Genomic DNA, 17,077 nt, shown 5'->3' on the forward strand with positions numbered 1-17,077 from the left:
AAATTCCAAAAAAGGATTTTAACTTTCAGACATGGAATTCACCTGTCTAAGGAATAGAGTCCTAAGACACCTCAAGAGGTTGAGATGAATTGAATTCCATATGCATCAGCAGTAGGGAGTTTAATGTATGCAATGTTGTGTACTCGTCCCGATATATGCTATGCCGTAGGAATAGTCAGCAGATTTTAGTCCAATCTAGGATATGATCATTGGATTGCTGTTAAAAATATTCTCAAGTATCTTTGGAGAACGAGAGATTATATACTCGTGTATGGTGCTAAGGATCTAACCCTTACTAGATACACTGATTCTGACTTTCAGATCGATATTGTTTCGAGGAAATCAACTTCGGGGTCAGTATTCACTCTAAATGGAGGAGCAGTTGTGTGGAGAAGCATCAAGCAGAGTTGTATTGTTGACTCCACAATGGAAGCTGAGTATGTAGCTACAAGTGAAGCAGTAAAAGAAGTAGTATGGTTCAGAAAGTTCCTGATAGAGCTGGAAGTAGTTCCTAATATGCACCTTCCTGTCACTCTCTATTATGACAACAGTGGAGTAGTTGCAAATTCAAAGGAACCACGAAGCCATAAAAGAGGAAAGCATATCAAGCGTAAGTACCATCTCATCAGAGAGATTGTACACCGAGGAGAAGTAATCGTCACCCAGATTTCTTCACAGGACAACTTAGCTGATCCATTTACAAAGACCCTCTCGACTAAAGTGTTCGAGGGTCACCTAGTAGGACTAGGACTACGAGTTTTGTATCACTAGGGCAAGTGGAAGAATTTATGGGTATTTTAATACCTTAGTTTATTGTATTTGTACATTTTATTCTTTCCATGTAAACTCAACATCGTATATATTGATCCACTAAAGTTTTAGTCGAAGTGGGAGTATTATTAGATTTTATGTCCTAAAACTCGCAGTTTGTAAAATGATAAACATTTTCTATAATCAATATACTTAGTATTGATTTTATAAATTGTATGAAAGTCTAAATCCAATAAACTAAGACCCATGACTATCACATGAGTACTTGAACTTTATGTGGAGACATAAGAGTGGATCAGGTTCGAGTAAATAGTCAAAATGATCTATAGTACATGAATAAGGTTGGGTACCTTATTTTGGTAACACTATTGGATGCGGCCTACTCTGTGGTTGTTACTTGGTTGTAAAGTGCTACATACGATGTGATCCCAATTCGTACATGTTATGACATGAGGAGTGAGGGCGTCCTTTGCAATGAGTTTGCATAAGATCGGACCAAGAAATAAGTCACTCTTACTTTATAACGTTGTTTACAGTATAAGACTGACTATTTCACCTAGATGACCTGGGTAACTCGATCTTAATCTTGAGCTAACTATGAATTCCTGTTTATTCGGAATTATCCTTAGATTTGCATAGGTGAGGGTTGGCTCAACAGCACCGGCTCAATAAGCTTCCTATTTCAAGGGTAAGACCTAATAGATAGCTGGGGATATAGAGTGCAAGACAGAATTCACACTTACCCAATTTATGGATAGAAGAAAGGTGGTTCTCTCAAGTATTGAATCCAGGTCTTGAACAAGGGGCCCCACCCTCTCACTGAGCTGAGAGAGTTTGGTTTAGTGATTTGATCACAAACTAGTTGTTCATTAGAGGATCAGTGGGAATTTGAGGAATAAGACGTAATCTTGGGGGTAAAACAAATATTTGACACACCCGTTATTACGAACAACCTGTGAAGGGTCGACTTTTTGATTATGGTTAAATCATGTGGACATAATATATCTATAGTGAGAGGAGTGCAACTATGGGCTTTAGTGGAGTGGCTCATTAGTTAACGAATAGGGATTAATTTGGTCTAATGAGTATAGTCAATTAATCTGGATTGTTGGAGCCCATGATCTATAGGTCTGCGAGGTCTTCCTACTAGTTCGTATCGGACTAGCTCTAGAATAGCGTGATAAGTTAATCTGAAATGTTCAAATTAGAATTAAGGAAATTAGTAATTATATGAGATATAATTACGATTTAATTTTAGGATTAAATGGAATAGGAGAATTTATATTTAAATATATAAAGATAGATATGTGTAAAAATTAATTAAATATTTGATATGAATGACTTGTACCGCATTACTAGTCATAGTATGGATATTGTGAGGAAGACTATTTTACCTAAATTAATTAGTTTTATTTAAAAATTAATTTATGAAATTAATTTTATAAAACGAAATTTTTTCAGTTTTAAAATTAAAATGGATTTTGGAAAAATCAAGTTTTAATTTTGAGATAAAATTGGAAAATTGAAAAAATCATACAAAAATGGAATATTGAGATATCTCATTATCTATCTTCTTCATGCTCACACAATTTCCATTTCCTCTTATTCATTAACTCCAAGCATGAGCTGCAACTCATGCAACTCTCTTCCATGCATGATGATTTGCAATATATTGAAGAGATTTGAGTGAATTTGAGGCATGCAATCAAGAGAGAATTTTAGAGAAAATTTTTGCTGAAGAAAGGGTTCTTCAACAAGATTGCTGCTGTGAGAAATTCTCCATAACCATTGATTCAAGCTTGTTTTGAGTCTCACAACTCAATCTAGAGCACTAAGAGAATAGTGGGAAAGATCCTGAGATGGTCTGCAACAAGATTCGGAGAAGATTGCAGTTGGAGATCGTGCTTTGAAGAGGTTCTACAAAGGTATGTCATGAAACTCACTTGTTTTCTACAAGAGCATGCTTTATATTTTGCCAAAATTGATGAATTAGAGTGCTTAAATGATCATTGTTGCTTCCGCTGTTGCTGATACATTCCTACACTTTTGTCGGTCTGCATCAGTTCCTCATAAAAGTATTGGATCAAGAGTTGGTCTGAGATCTGATGATGGGGAAACTTGGCATAGGTCTTTTTGAACCAATCCTAGTACTCGTGAAGGGTCTCCCCATCGAACTGCATGATGCTATAAATTTCCTTTCTAACACTAGCAGCTCGGGATGCTGAAAAGAACTTCTCCAAGAACTACCTTTGCAATTCTTCCCAGGACGTGATGCTCCCTGGTGGAAGAATGTAGAGCCACTCCTTGGCATCTCCCTTCAATGAAAAGGGGAATGCTCTCATATTTATGTGCTCCTGAGTTACCCCATTAGGTCTCATCCCATTGCAGACCACATAGAATTTCTTCAAGTTTTTGTGTGGATCCCCACCCTGTAAACTAGAAAATGCAGGAAGTAAGTGAATTAAGCCAAATTTAAGCTCAAAGTTACCTGTCGTCTCAGGATAGGCAATGCACAAGGGCTGCTAAGTGAAGTCAGGTGTTGCAAGCTCCTTGAGGATCTTTTCTTGTTCAGCCATCACTGGAAAATCTTCAAGAATGCCTTCTTCTCCTGATGTATCTTCAACACGAATCTCTTTGTCAAGTGCAACTTGCTGTCTCATTTCTCTTTTGATTCTTCGCTCCTCCCTAGAAATCTTTGCAAAATACAATTGTCTAGCACCTTTGGGAGTGTGAGTCATGCACCAAAAGAGAAAATTGATTAGCAAGGATAAACACTACAAGTTTCAAAAAATCAAGGATTCTGTTGGCTCCCCGATAAGAGTGCCAATTTGGTCGGTCGTTGGCTTCATCGTCGTCCTGAACCTGTGCCTACGAAAATAAAATGTGTAGTACAAGTAACAAGTCCGGGGTCGAACCTCAGAGAGTCGAATATGGATTCCTCAAAGATTGGAACTTGTAGGAAGTAACTAAAAGTTGGGGGGGGAGGGGGAGGGAGGATTTTTATGAGAAATTTTGAAATAAATTGCTTAGTTCATTCCTCATCAATTCTATCACAGAATAATCAAAAGGTGTGCGAGGATATTTGAATTTTAACTTCGCCTACTCGATTAGAATCCTACTCGGTAGTCCACAAAATCAAGTTAATTAACAGAAAAGCGAGAGAATCCTTAACCAATCAATCAATCAAAAAGCATTAAGATTCAAGGCAAAGCTAATCCAATTAATTGATTTCCATCGTCTAACCAATTAATTTAGCGAGATTTATCTAAGTTAGAAAGTAAATGCTTGTTAATTGGAATCCCAAATTAACACAACAAACTAACTTAACTCGTGCTTCTAGGTGATGACTACCTAACGATTACAAATTAGGGCCAATCAAAGCAATCAATTAAACATGCATAGCTAATTTGTCAGATTATTTCATACACGAAAATTAAAGAATATGTGCAAGATAAAGTATCATAAATTCATAATAAAACTCATAGAATTACGTCACGAGTCTCAAGAATTGAATCAGAATTAAACTAAACCAACAAAAGCTAGGAAGAGCGTTGCAACGCTGTGACGCATAATGGCCGAGCATCAGGCAAGCGTTGCAATGCTGGCCTGACGCTGCGTTGTGCGCGCGTTGGAGCTGTGCGTCCGTCAAATCGCGTAGCGTTGCAATGTTCTGGGGGAGCGTTGCAACTAATGTTGGCAAAAATCCCCGAGAGGTCGGGTCCTCAGGGGTACCTACCCTGATCGGGGCGGGGAATCCCCAGTTTGATCGGGGATAGGGTCAAATCAAAGACCCAAAACAGGTCCCGAACCGGGGACGGGGAGCATATTCCCGCCCCGAATATATATGTGTATATATACATATCTATCTATGTACATGTATATAGATACGTATGTACATGTATATAGAAACGTATGTACATATATATAGATATGTATGTAACTTTTTATTAAATTTTAAAATAAAGAAATGTTAAAATATTTTTTTATTATTAAATTAAATAAATAAAATAATAATAATACTAACTTGTTACCTAAAAAGTGTATCATTTCAATAGAAATACAAAAAATTATTGATTTTAAATTTAAAAAAAATTTAAAAAAAACTAATGGGCTGGAAATTTTTTTCCGCGGGGACTCAATCCCCAACTCCTCAAAATGGGAAATGGGGCGGGACTGGCATCCCCGCTCCCACCCCTCCCCGTTGCCAACTCTAGTTGCAATGCTGCCTATTATGTCCTAGAGCGTTGGAAGGAAGCATTGACAAGCGGAGCGACGATGACATTGGAGCATCTCCGGAGTATTGCAATGCTTGGGGCAGCATTGCAACACTGTCCTGCATTCTAGCATTCTGCCTTTTAGTGTTGATCTAGCGTTAGACTTAGGTTTAATGAGAGCGTTGCAACACTCGGCAGGGCAACATTCTTCACTCCTTCGTCATTTGTTCAATTTAGCTCCTAACTTCGTCATTTTAGCACCTTTTTGTCCCGAACGCTTAATCCGACTGCTTGTACACTCGAGTCCTACAATTATCAATCTAACTGAATTAAGTAGCTAAACAACCCTGAGTTAATTGGAAGAAAATAACACATTTCCAATGCTATCAATTCCTCGTACCTTTTCTTTCTCTCTATTTTTCAAGGTCTTTAAGAGAAAAGAAGAAGGTTGAAGGACGAAATATTGAACACATGGCCATTAGTTATGTGAGGTACAGATCCTTGGGACAAAGTCCCTACCAAATGCAACCTCTAAGTAAGTTAAGACTTTTCGTGTTATGAGATTGGAGTTTTTTTTTTTAATGGTGGCTTAGGGTCTCTAGAAGAGAGAAAAAAAAATTTGAGTTTGTTGGCAATGGAGGCTAGGGTTTGTAGAGAAGAAAAAAAGTTTTTTTTTGAAGAAAAATAAAAGGGTTTGTATCAAAATGCTGGCTTCTAGTTAGGTTTTTGGGAGAAAGATGGGTATTTAAAACCCAAAAACTTTACTCAATTGCAATTTTCTTTTATTGGGTTTTATTTAAATTAAATATAATTTAAATTTGAAAATTATTGGATTAAGTGAATTTACCCTAAATTTACTTTCATAGTAGATTTATCCACAGACTAACACCTAGCCTACTTGTATAATGCTCTTTGAAGTGTCAATCATCTGATTATTCAAGTGCTTGCATGCTTAATCTAATTAAAAGGCTGAGAATTAATCAGTTTAGAGAGAATTCAACTGGAACATTGTTTTTCTTCCCAACCCTCCAAAACCATTCAAAATCCCCTCTCAATTGGAGTTCCACCACTCAATCCAAGGCTGAGATTAGTATAGAAGATACTCTTGATGGTCTACTGAAGAGATTAAAGGTCAATTTCGTGGAGATTGTAAGGAACAATTGAAAATCATCAAAGGTATACCAATTGAAACCCTATTGTTTGAAAACTATGAGTTTGCATGCTTGTTAATTAAATTAATATAATTAGAGTGCTTAATGATTCTGATAGCTTCCCTATTTTACATGTTTACTCTAATAATTAGTATCAATTTGAAATTTTACCAAACTTGTTCTATACTTAAAAAGGAAAGACAACTTTCGCGCAACTAAAATCAAATTCAAAATTTTTACACACGTGTTTTTTTTTCCCTTTTACCCTAACTAAATTGATTATTTTAACCAAACTAAAATAAAAGTTAGAAAGAGATAAAAATTAGTATAAAAAATGTAAAAAATCATCAAATTAAAATTAACAAATTAAGACAAATTAAATTAACAATCAAATTTATTTTATATAAACCCAAACAAAATTAGATGACTATAATTTAAATTGATATAATTATTAGTTTAGGGTTTAAACTGATACAAAACACAACATTTATGGTATAAATTGATATTTATTTTAGTTGGCGGGAAGTGAAAATATATATATAAAAAAAAAAAGTGGGGGAATAGTCGAATAGACATGAACACCTGGAAGAAAGGTGATTGCATGTGAGAAAGAAAAAAGTGCAGTTTTTTTCTAAGGGTATCTTAGAAAATGATAGAGTGTAAGTGAAGTTGTTCTTTTTTTTTTTAATCTTTTGTTTGTTTATAAACTGAAAATGAAATATATAAAAAGAGAGAAAGAGATATATTTTAAATTTTATAGGAAATTAAACCCTATTCTCCTATTGTGGATAAGCCTCACTTGGTGGTGCTGTTTCTAAAGGAATGTGTGAATGTGATATATCACTGAATCCCTTTCCTCACTTTTTTAAATTTTTTTTTTATTCTGACCATATTCACAAATATATTACTCTACAATTTTCATATTTATCTATAATTTTTTAAAATAAATAAATATATATATATATATGGATATGATTCAGATTTTTGGGAGGAACAGTTGAGATTTGAACAAAACATATTATCTCTTGTTGGGTTGTGAAAAGAAACAAAGCTCTTTTGTCTATCGATAATAATTTTAGATTTTTTTTTATATAAATAATTAGCTACGTGTTTGAAACCAAATTATTCAACTAATCAAGATATTATAATTAAGTTAAACACTAAGCTTAAAACGTATAAAGACAAAAAAAGCTTGGAGTATAGAGTCTAAAATAAACAAAAATTGAAATTAGTATAATAATCAAAATGTACCTTCCAAAACTATAGTGTGACGAAAATGAGTTAAAAGATGAAGATATAAGAATCAAAATAATATTTAAAATTATAATTAACTATTCAAATTATATGAAGCCAATATAGTTGGAATCCGTATTCTTATAATTATAATATGATATTGTATTTTTTTAAGTATAATGGTTGAATTTATAGCTAAATTTAAAAAACAAAAACAATTTTTTGAAAGCTATTTTTTTTTTAGTTCTTAAAACTTAGTTTGATTTTTTAAATTATAGGTGAGAAGTAGTTAACAAGAGAAGAAATTTGGAGGTGGAAGTAGTGTCATAAGTTTAATTTTAAAAAGAAAAAAAAAAAATAGTTACCAAACGGATCAGTAATGTTTAGCTTCTTGATATCACATAAAAGTAATATTTTTCATTTCACCCCAACGATAAATAGATTTTTTTTTTCTTTTGAAAAATTGCATAGTATGACAAATACATTTTAAGAAATCATAGCTGTGACTTCAACTTTTTTGTAATTGCAGGTGTGACAATTACATAACAGTCATATAACAATCACATAGAAATCATATAACAATCATATAATAATCATATAGAAACTATATAATAGTCAAATTTTAATGCGGAAGCCATTTGTCATGTTTGAAAAAAATAAAACTTAGGCACATGCACTGAATTTTCAATTTATTTATTTTTAAATTAAAATTGCAATTGCTTTTTTTTTTTTTTTAATAGTAAATGCAGATAACAATTTTAGACTAATGCAGTCCAAAAAAAAAAACCTATTTTTATAAATAGTTTCAGCCCACTCTCATTTTTACAATTATTTTTATAAAAGTGCTCTAATTTAACACTTAAAACCTTTGAAGCGGAAAGAAAGGTTTAGAATCATGAACTGTGATTGAATAACATTGATTAAGTGTGTTTTTTTTAGTGTCATTAAAACATATTTGATTATATGGGTAATAATTAAGTTATTTTCAATGCTTGAAACATTGTTTAGTCAAAACGTAATCAAACGCTGAAACGGTTTGAAAAGTACATATAATTTAGTAAGGAAATCACCATATGTATTTTAAGTTAGATTATGTATGGTTTTATTATCAAATTAAAAATATTTAATTTTAGGGTAAGGTAAATAAATTTTCTCCATAGAGATGTTTCAATGAGTTGCTATAAGTAGAGTTGGCAACCTATAAAGCACAGATACTTCATGTGAGGCAAAGAATCAGTATCAGACACGTATCAGATACTGATACTTCTAGATACTTCTCAAATACGTATTTGACACGCGATTTGACGTATCTATACTTTCAGATACTTTCTAGATGCTTATCTAACACGCGATTTGACTATCTATACTTTTAGTTTGACGTGTCTATACTTTCAGATACTTTCTAGATACATATCTAACACGCGATTTGACGTATCTATTTCTATGCATACTTTTTTTTAAGAAAAAATACAAGTAACTCATTTAATCTTTCCCAATCTAAAATAAGGCAACATATTTAAAAAGCTCACTACTCGAGTCCAAAACTAAAAGAGAAAAAATAACGGACCAAATCCTATACTAGAATCATCTAATCTCCATCCTCATATTTGAGTCCCCGCAAAATCCACCAATAAACTATTTGGATATTTTTAACTATAAGTTTTTCGTTTATCTTCATACTTCTCTCTCTAATATTATTATTATTATTATTATTTTTTTGCAATATGAGTCACTTTTCTATTGCATTTTATTAACTATTATACTTCAACATCTTAGATGTTTTTTTTGTATTATATTTCAGTGTTTGTATTCTATTTTGTGCTATTGTTATTAACTTGTATGCTAAATTTATCTATATCCTAGGTTTTTTTAAAGAAAAAAAATGTATCTTCAACGTATCAGTATCCTCGTTTTTTAGAAATATATATATTGAAAAATATATATAAAAAAAATGACACATTCTTAGATGTATCCGTATCTTAGTTTTTTAGAAATTGACGAATCGTCGTATCCGATCGTATCCGTATCGTGTAGCCGTATCTGTATCTGTGTTTCATAGTTGGCAACGGAGCCGGGGCAGGGCAAGGGAGGGTTCCCCGTCCCTGTCCCCGATGTGGGATTTTATCTCCATCCCCGCAAAATGGCAGGGATGGGGACGAGGATTCTCCGTTTCCCCGTTTTCCCTTTTATTTCCCTATGTGGACTTTTTTTTAAAACTTTTTTTTGTAAAATTATCTTTGGTTTGGGCTTGGACACTTTAGTTGGGCTTAGATTGGGTTAAATTAAAAATCAAGCTAAATTTAAAAAGTTAAATACCTAATATATATATAGAGAGAGAAAATATTTAAAGAACTAATTATATATAAAAAAAATTATTTAAAAATTTAATCGGGGCGGGGTCGGGATCGAGAACGGGGCAGGGACACCCTCCCCATCCCCGTCCCATCCCAATTCGGGGATCCTAAAGAGGTACTCGGTTTGACCCCATCTTCGATCAAACCAGGGATTACCCACCCCAAGGGATCCGATCTCGTGAGGAATTTTACCAACCCTAGCTATAAGGTCATCAGTAACTCAATTTCTTAGGTTCATTAACACATATAGTATGTAAGTTAGCTATGTTTGTTTAAGAAATTAATACAAATTATTTATAGAACTTGAAATATTTCATATTTTGAAGAACTAATTATTCCTTATAATATAATTTAAACCAATACGATCACTTTTTTCTTTTTTGAAAAATTTCTAGTCTATCTTCATTCATTATTTGTCGCAAAAGAAATATTTAAAAATTATCTAGGATCCATGAAATAAAATAATATATATTTAATGAAGTGTCAACATTATTATTATTATTATTATTATTATTATTATTATTATTATTATTTTGGCGAAGTGTGTCAAATGTTAAGTACTAGAAAATTTCCCATAATTTTTAATTTTTTGAGGCACAATTGCCAATTCAAACATAATTAACTTAGTATATAAATTATTATCTCAATAATCCATGGTTTACAAGATATAACTCTAGAATCACGTTTCTCGAAAATAGAGAAGCTATTGTAGAGTTACCGACGTTTGTTGGGCTTCTGCCGGGAAATTAAAATGAGCCCATTAAAATATGTGAAGCCTGGCCTGTAAACTAGTTTGTTGGGCTTTTTAGTGAACTAGTTTCTCAGCATTTCTTTTCTAAATTAATATGTACGTTAAATTAAAACTTAATAATAAACATTCCGTTCTTAAACTTTTAATGATGTATAAATTTTAATAAATAAAACTTTTTTAAGGACTTTCATGTTTTCTTATCATAAGGTTTTTTTTTTCTTTCATTAATAATAATAATAATAATAATACCGAAAGAAGCATGTAATATAAGTGTTTTTTTCTCCGGTTGTTATGAACTTCCAAAACGATTCTCTTTTCAAAACTTACACAAAAGTATCTCTAAAAATCTGAAGATTGTTGCCCTCATAAATAAAAACAAATATTAGTAAGAAGTTTTAAAGGAGAAAAGGATTTTTTTTAAAATAATATTTTTTTTAATAAATAATGAAAAAAAATAGGGTTGGGAGAAAGTATTCCAAAAAATAGGTGTTTAAATCGTGTACCGGGTACACGATTACACCTAAATCGTGTACCCGGTACACAATAAGGCCTAAATCGTGTAACGGGTACACGAGTCCCTGGCCATCTGGCACGTCCAGTCTGGCGTGACAGTCATGTAGGTTTGACTGAGGGAATCGTGTACCGGGTATACGATTACCCTAAGTCGTGTACCGGGTACACGACTTCCATGCCTTAAAAGCTCCGTCCGAACCCTTCTTCTTCCTCACTGAAACGCCTATTGTTATTCCTTACCACCGCTTATAATCGTTTTCCCTCACCGAAACCATCAATTCCTCCCTTCTACCTACCAAAATCTCATTGATTTTCCTCACCGAAGCCTCTATTTCACTGAAATCTTCCAAAATTTCAATTTTTTCTCGACTTTCAGTCCTCCATTTGATCCTCACCAAATCCTCCATTGTAGCAGTTGTGTTGCGATTTTCCTACATTTTTGGCTGCCAAATTTTGCTTGGTATATTTCTTTATCTAGTTAGGTTGATATGTATTTATATGTATGTTTTTGCATGTTTTTGGGCTGAATTTTTCTTGGTATATTCCTACATTTTTGTATAGTTTATGTATAGTGTATGTATAGTTTATGTATGTATAATTTACGTGTAGTTTATGTATGTATAGTTTATGTATAGTGTATTATATAGTTTATGTATAGTTTATGTTGTATAGTTTTGTGTATGATTTAGTTTATATATAGTTTGTGTATGATTTAGTTTATATATAGTTTGTGTATGATTTAGTTTATGTATAGGTTGTGTATGATTTAGTTTATGTATAGTTTATGTATGATTTAGTTTATGAGGTAAGCATGACCAAGATTGGTGTCGAATCCATGCAGAGTATTTATCCTACTGGCATGGACGACGTGATCTTTGTGCATAAGGAGAATTAACAGATGGGCCAGCTGTATCAGACGACTATTTTTCCTGTTACAATTCGATCACGAGGCGATTTATCTCACCAGATGGCGCTTACTATTACTGCATGGTAAGAGATTTAAAATCAGACATTTACCATATATATAATATCACCAGACGACGCTTACTATTACTGCATGGTAAGAGATTTAAAATCAGACATTTTCCATATATATAATATGAATATTGTTTAATATTTTTTTTATTCTACAGAATAATTTTATCGGCGATGTTCAACAATATTCAGTGCAGAACAACCTACCAGAATTGGGTTCAATGTGTCAGCAAACATTGATCAACGTAGAAAGTATTATTCAACAAACAAGCCGACTCAATGTTGCTGACACTGATCGAAGACGTATTCGTCGTAGACGATAGCAACAACGGGGTGAACCTAACTTAGAGGGACACGAAGACAACCCCCATGAGGAGTAAGGGCCGACGGGGTCGTTTTTAAATCTCACATTGTATCATTTTTAAATTGCAAATCTCAAAAGAACTAATTGTAAATATTATTTAATATCATGATTTTTTTTTAATATGAGTGCAAGATGTTTTCATTGTAGATTAAATATATAATTAAGTTTAATAATGAAAGAATTAAGTTTAATAATTAAGTTTAACAATTAAAAAAATTATAAGCAACAATGAAGGAATTAAGTTTTAATAATTAACTTTTAAAAAAAAAGAAAAAAAATTATAAGCGAATCGTGTAACGGGTACACGAGTTCACTTGACCGGTCAACCAGTCAGCTAACATGATCAGCTGACTGGATTAAATGGTACTTGTGTACCCGGTACATGAGTATACCACATGGAAATCGTGTACCGAATACACGATTTCACTACCCTAAATCTGTCATTACTTTCCCAAAACACCTAAACCCTATTTTGTCATTATTTATTAAAAAAACATTCTTTTAAAAAAAAATCGGAGAAAAGATATAATTGATATATACAACACTATATATTTGAATTTTATATAAATAAACTAGGGTACATTTGATAAGTGCATGAACAAAATAATTTGTATAATATATCATCTTATATATCAAACAATATATGTGATATATATTAATATTTTCCAATATATTTGTAAATATACAAAAATAATAGCCAATGTACATATGTATATTTAAGTTTTACAATATACTCAAAATATACTTAGATGTCAATGGAGAGGTGGTTAACTTTCGATTGAGAATATGAAAAAAAAATTGAAATATTCGAAGATGAAGGAAGCATTAATTTGAAATTGTATGCATTAAATAAAAATAAACTTAATTTAATAAATAATAAAAATAAAGTCAAAATTTGAAAATAATATTAATAAGGAAAGAATTAAATATTTCAAAATTTATTGATGAAAAATAACATAATTAATGTTATTTCAAAAAATAAAATCCTTATATAATTCATAGTAAATTGATATATAATTTTTAGTTAAAATATTACGAAAATAAAAGATGAGGGAGAATTTATGAAAAGGTTAAAAATGTAAAAAAAAATGTTGCTGATATGTAGTTAAATATTACTAAATTTTGGGACATTTGCAAAAATGATAGTTATGTGGTAGACTAAAACTTACAGAAAAAGAAGGAAAGAGTATACATGGGATTAATCTGTGGACGGTGTTAAAGTCAGTGTGGAGGGTGCACGTGCAGACCAAATTCGATGTGGCTGTCGATAATCTGTTTGTCATGCAATGCTATTTATGAACAATGGACCTTGGAATATATTCACGATTCTTATGAAAATATAACATCCATCGAGTTTAATACTTCACCCTTGATCTACATGTTAGACGTATTTAAATAATAATATATTTAATTAAAATATAATTTATATATGCGGATTAATAATTTATTATTTTATTAGATTTTGACCATATTATGTGATATAATTAATTAAAATCCTAAATTTTTAGTTGAATGTGGATTTAATGGGTAGAAGTCGAGATCTTAGGGGTATGGTTCCCAATATACCAAAATGATAAACCGTCAATCTTTCTTAATTTCCATCTAGAGAAAGATCCTACTTAGGGCATTCGGAGTTCTGGTTTAAGAAGACAATAATCGTCTTATAGGTTGCCGTCAATTTTGCAATAGAATCTGGTATGTTATTCTTGACAATTTAGTATATATGATCCTAAGGTTATATCTATTCAATATAGATTTAAAGTATTTATGCTAACAAGTGGTATCAAAACATCAATTTTATGTTGGATTGTTGGTTTAGGTTTGTTTTCCATTGGGATTTTGACTCGATTTTGGTTTTGATTGAAGAATTAAAGATTATTTAAAGAATAATTAAAAAAAGGGAAAAAAAATTGTGTTACGACATGAACAACACATTGGCCAAAAGGAAATCTATGATCAAACGGTATTGCGATTGAGTTTGGTATCGCTGACGGTGATAGCAGTGCTTGTCGTTGCAAGTATTTGTCGGTGGAAGGTGTGCCATCCGTACAGTCGCAACCGTTGCCGGCCATGATGGGTTTTCCGATTGAGGATGCACCGGTGTGGGTCTCGATTGAGAACCGATTGAAGTTTTTTTTTTCCTTTAGGTTATGCCAGTGGTTCAAGTTATCTCCATTATCATTTAAAATAATAATAATAATATTAATAGTGATAATGGAAAAGTTAATGTTGCCGCTGTTTTTTTTTTTTTTTTTTTTTTTTTTTTTTATTGAAAGGTTGTTTTAATACTTAATTGAAAACCTTGTGAATTTAAATCTATATTTTAAAATATACTTTTGTAAATTTAAAATCGGATTTTAATGGATGATTATGTGTATTTTGAATCTAAAGTTTGATAATTCAAGTTTATAATTAAATTAATTAAAATTGTGACATCCGGTTTTAAATTTTGATTAATCATTCATGGAATTAAGTTTAAATTTAATTGATCCCTGATGTTGGATACTAATTTAATTGATCATGTTGTGGGAGTATCAAGTTAAATTTGATTGATCATCTTGTGGATTTAAATTTGAATTTGGTCGTTATTTTTTATGATTTTCTCCTTTAAGACTACTAAATCATTAATCATTATATTTTTGGAATTGAAATTGGTCAAAATAATAAGTTACCAAAGTAGCCTCTGATATCCTAGATTAGTTAAATTCTAATATAAGATGTGCATATTCATGAATTTTGTGCGGAGATAATTATTTGGCCAAATTGTGGGTATGCATGTGGTAATGAGTATGTGACAATTATAAGGATTGCTCATGTGAAAAGTAGTCGGTCCAAAGAAAGACTGTTTTTTTTTTTACAGAGTTAATTGTCAATACTTTGATTACTACATTGAGAGTACCATTTACAGTTGGTGTTTTTTGCCCAAAGGTTGGACATCAATGTTGTGCTAGGTATCTTGTTAAAAGGGCCCACCACATATGTGAAATTATTTGGTCATGTTTTAAATGTGAGCATATGTTTTGTTGTTTATTGTGTTCGGTTGGTCTTACTCAAATATTTAGAAATCTAAGTTCAATCCCTAAGTTGAATGGATCGAACTTCAAGATTTGGAAAGAAAGCCTAGAGATACTTCTTGGGTGTATGGATTTGGACCTTGCATTAAGGACCGATAAACCTACTTCTATTGAGGAATAGCCAAATACAGCTAATATAGAGAAGTGGGAACAGTCAAATCGTATGTGTCTGATGATCATTAGGCACTCCATTCCGGAGTCTTTTCGGGGCTCTATCACGAAAAATGAAAATGTCAATAAGTTCCTTGATTAAATTGAGAAATATTTTGCTAAAAATGAGAAAGGGGAAGGAAGTAGTCTTTTGACTTCTTTAACTTCTATGAGGTATAAGGGCAATGGAAACATAAAGGAGTACATTATGGAAATGTCCAATCTCGTAGGTAAATTAAAGGCACTTGATATCGAGATAAATGAAAATTTACTCATGCATCTGGTACTTATCTCTCTTCCTGCACAATTCACTCAGTTTAAGATAAGCTATAATATTCAGAAGGATAAATGGAGTATTAATGAGCTTATCTCACAATGTGTGCAAGAAGAAGATAGGATTAAGAGAGAAAGGACAGAAAGTGCTCATTTGGCAATAGGCTCTCGTGATAAGAAGAAAAGAAGAATTGTGGATGTTGCAGAAGGGACATCTCAGCAGAATAAAAATAAGAAACAAGCTACTGAAAATCCTTGTTTTTTCTGAAAAAAGAAAGGTCACTTCAAAAAAGATTATCCCAAGTATGCCAAGTGGCGTGTAAAGAAGGGTAAACTTCTTACTTTGGTTTGTTCTGAAGTTAATTTAGCTTATGTACCTATAGATACTTGGTGGATAGATTTTGGTGCTACTACTCATATAAGTATATCAATGCAGGGTTGCCTGTGGAGCCGGTCGCCAAGTGATGCTGAAAGATTCATCTATGTGGGTGATGCCAAAGCAATTCCAGTTGAAGCTATTGGAAATTTTAGATTATTTTTAAAAATTGGTTATTATTTGGATCTGAATGAGACTTTTGTTGTACCGTCATTTAGACAAAATTTAGTTTCTATTTCTAGTTTGGACAAATTTGGTTTTTTCTTGTTCTTTTGGAAATAATAAAGTTAGTCTTTTTCAAGATTCTAAGCTTATTGGTACCGGTTCTTTAATTGATAATCTATATATGCTTGATTCTTTTGCTTCATTTAACAAGATCCTATTATCTAATTCATGTGGTACAAAGCGTAAATTAAATGAGAATTCCGTTATGTTATGGCACAAGCGTTTAGGTCACATCTCTAAACAGAGAATTCAGAGACTTGTGTCAGATGAAATTCTTGATTCCCTTGATTTAAGTAACTTCAATGTTTGTGTGGAATGTATTAAGAGAAAACAGACAAACATAAGAAAATTAGGTGCCAACAGATGCTCAGACATCTTAGAACTAATACATACAGACATTTGTGGTCCATTCCCTACGGCCTTTTAGAATGGACAACAATATTTTATTACGTTCATAGACGACTATTACGTTTATAGACGACTATTAAGATATAGGTACCCTACATTAATTCATAGAGAAGCTATCAATCATTGGACTTTTTAATAATTTCACAAAGCTGAAGTTGAACTTTAATTGGAAAGAACATTAAGGCTGTCAAGATCTGATAATGTTGGTGACTACGAAGGAAATCTACACAAATATTTCCATGAGC

General features: G+C 32.1%; 1 pseudogene; it reads left to right on the forward strand.

Annotated features, from left to right (window-relative positions):
* Positions 1-15,386: 15,386 nt before the first annotated feature.
* Positions 15,387-16,331, forward strand: LOC150031570 (uncharacterized; annotated as a pseudogene).
* Positions 16,332-17,077: the final 746 nt, after the last annotated feature.

This window comes from Benincasa hispida, unplaced genomic scaffold (genome assembly GCF_027475165.1).
Source record: "Benincasa hispida cultivar pf3 unplaced genomic scaffold, pf3_genome.v1.1 HicScf1128, whole genome shotgun sequence".
Taxonomy (NCBI): Eukaryota; Viridiplantae; Streptophyta; class Magnoliopsida; order Cucurbitales; family Cucurbitaceae; genus Benincasa; species Benincasa hispida.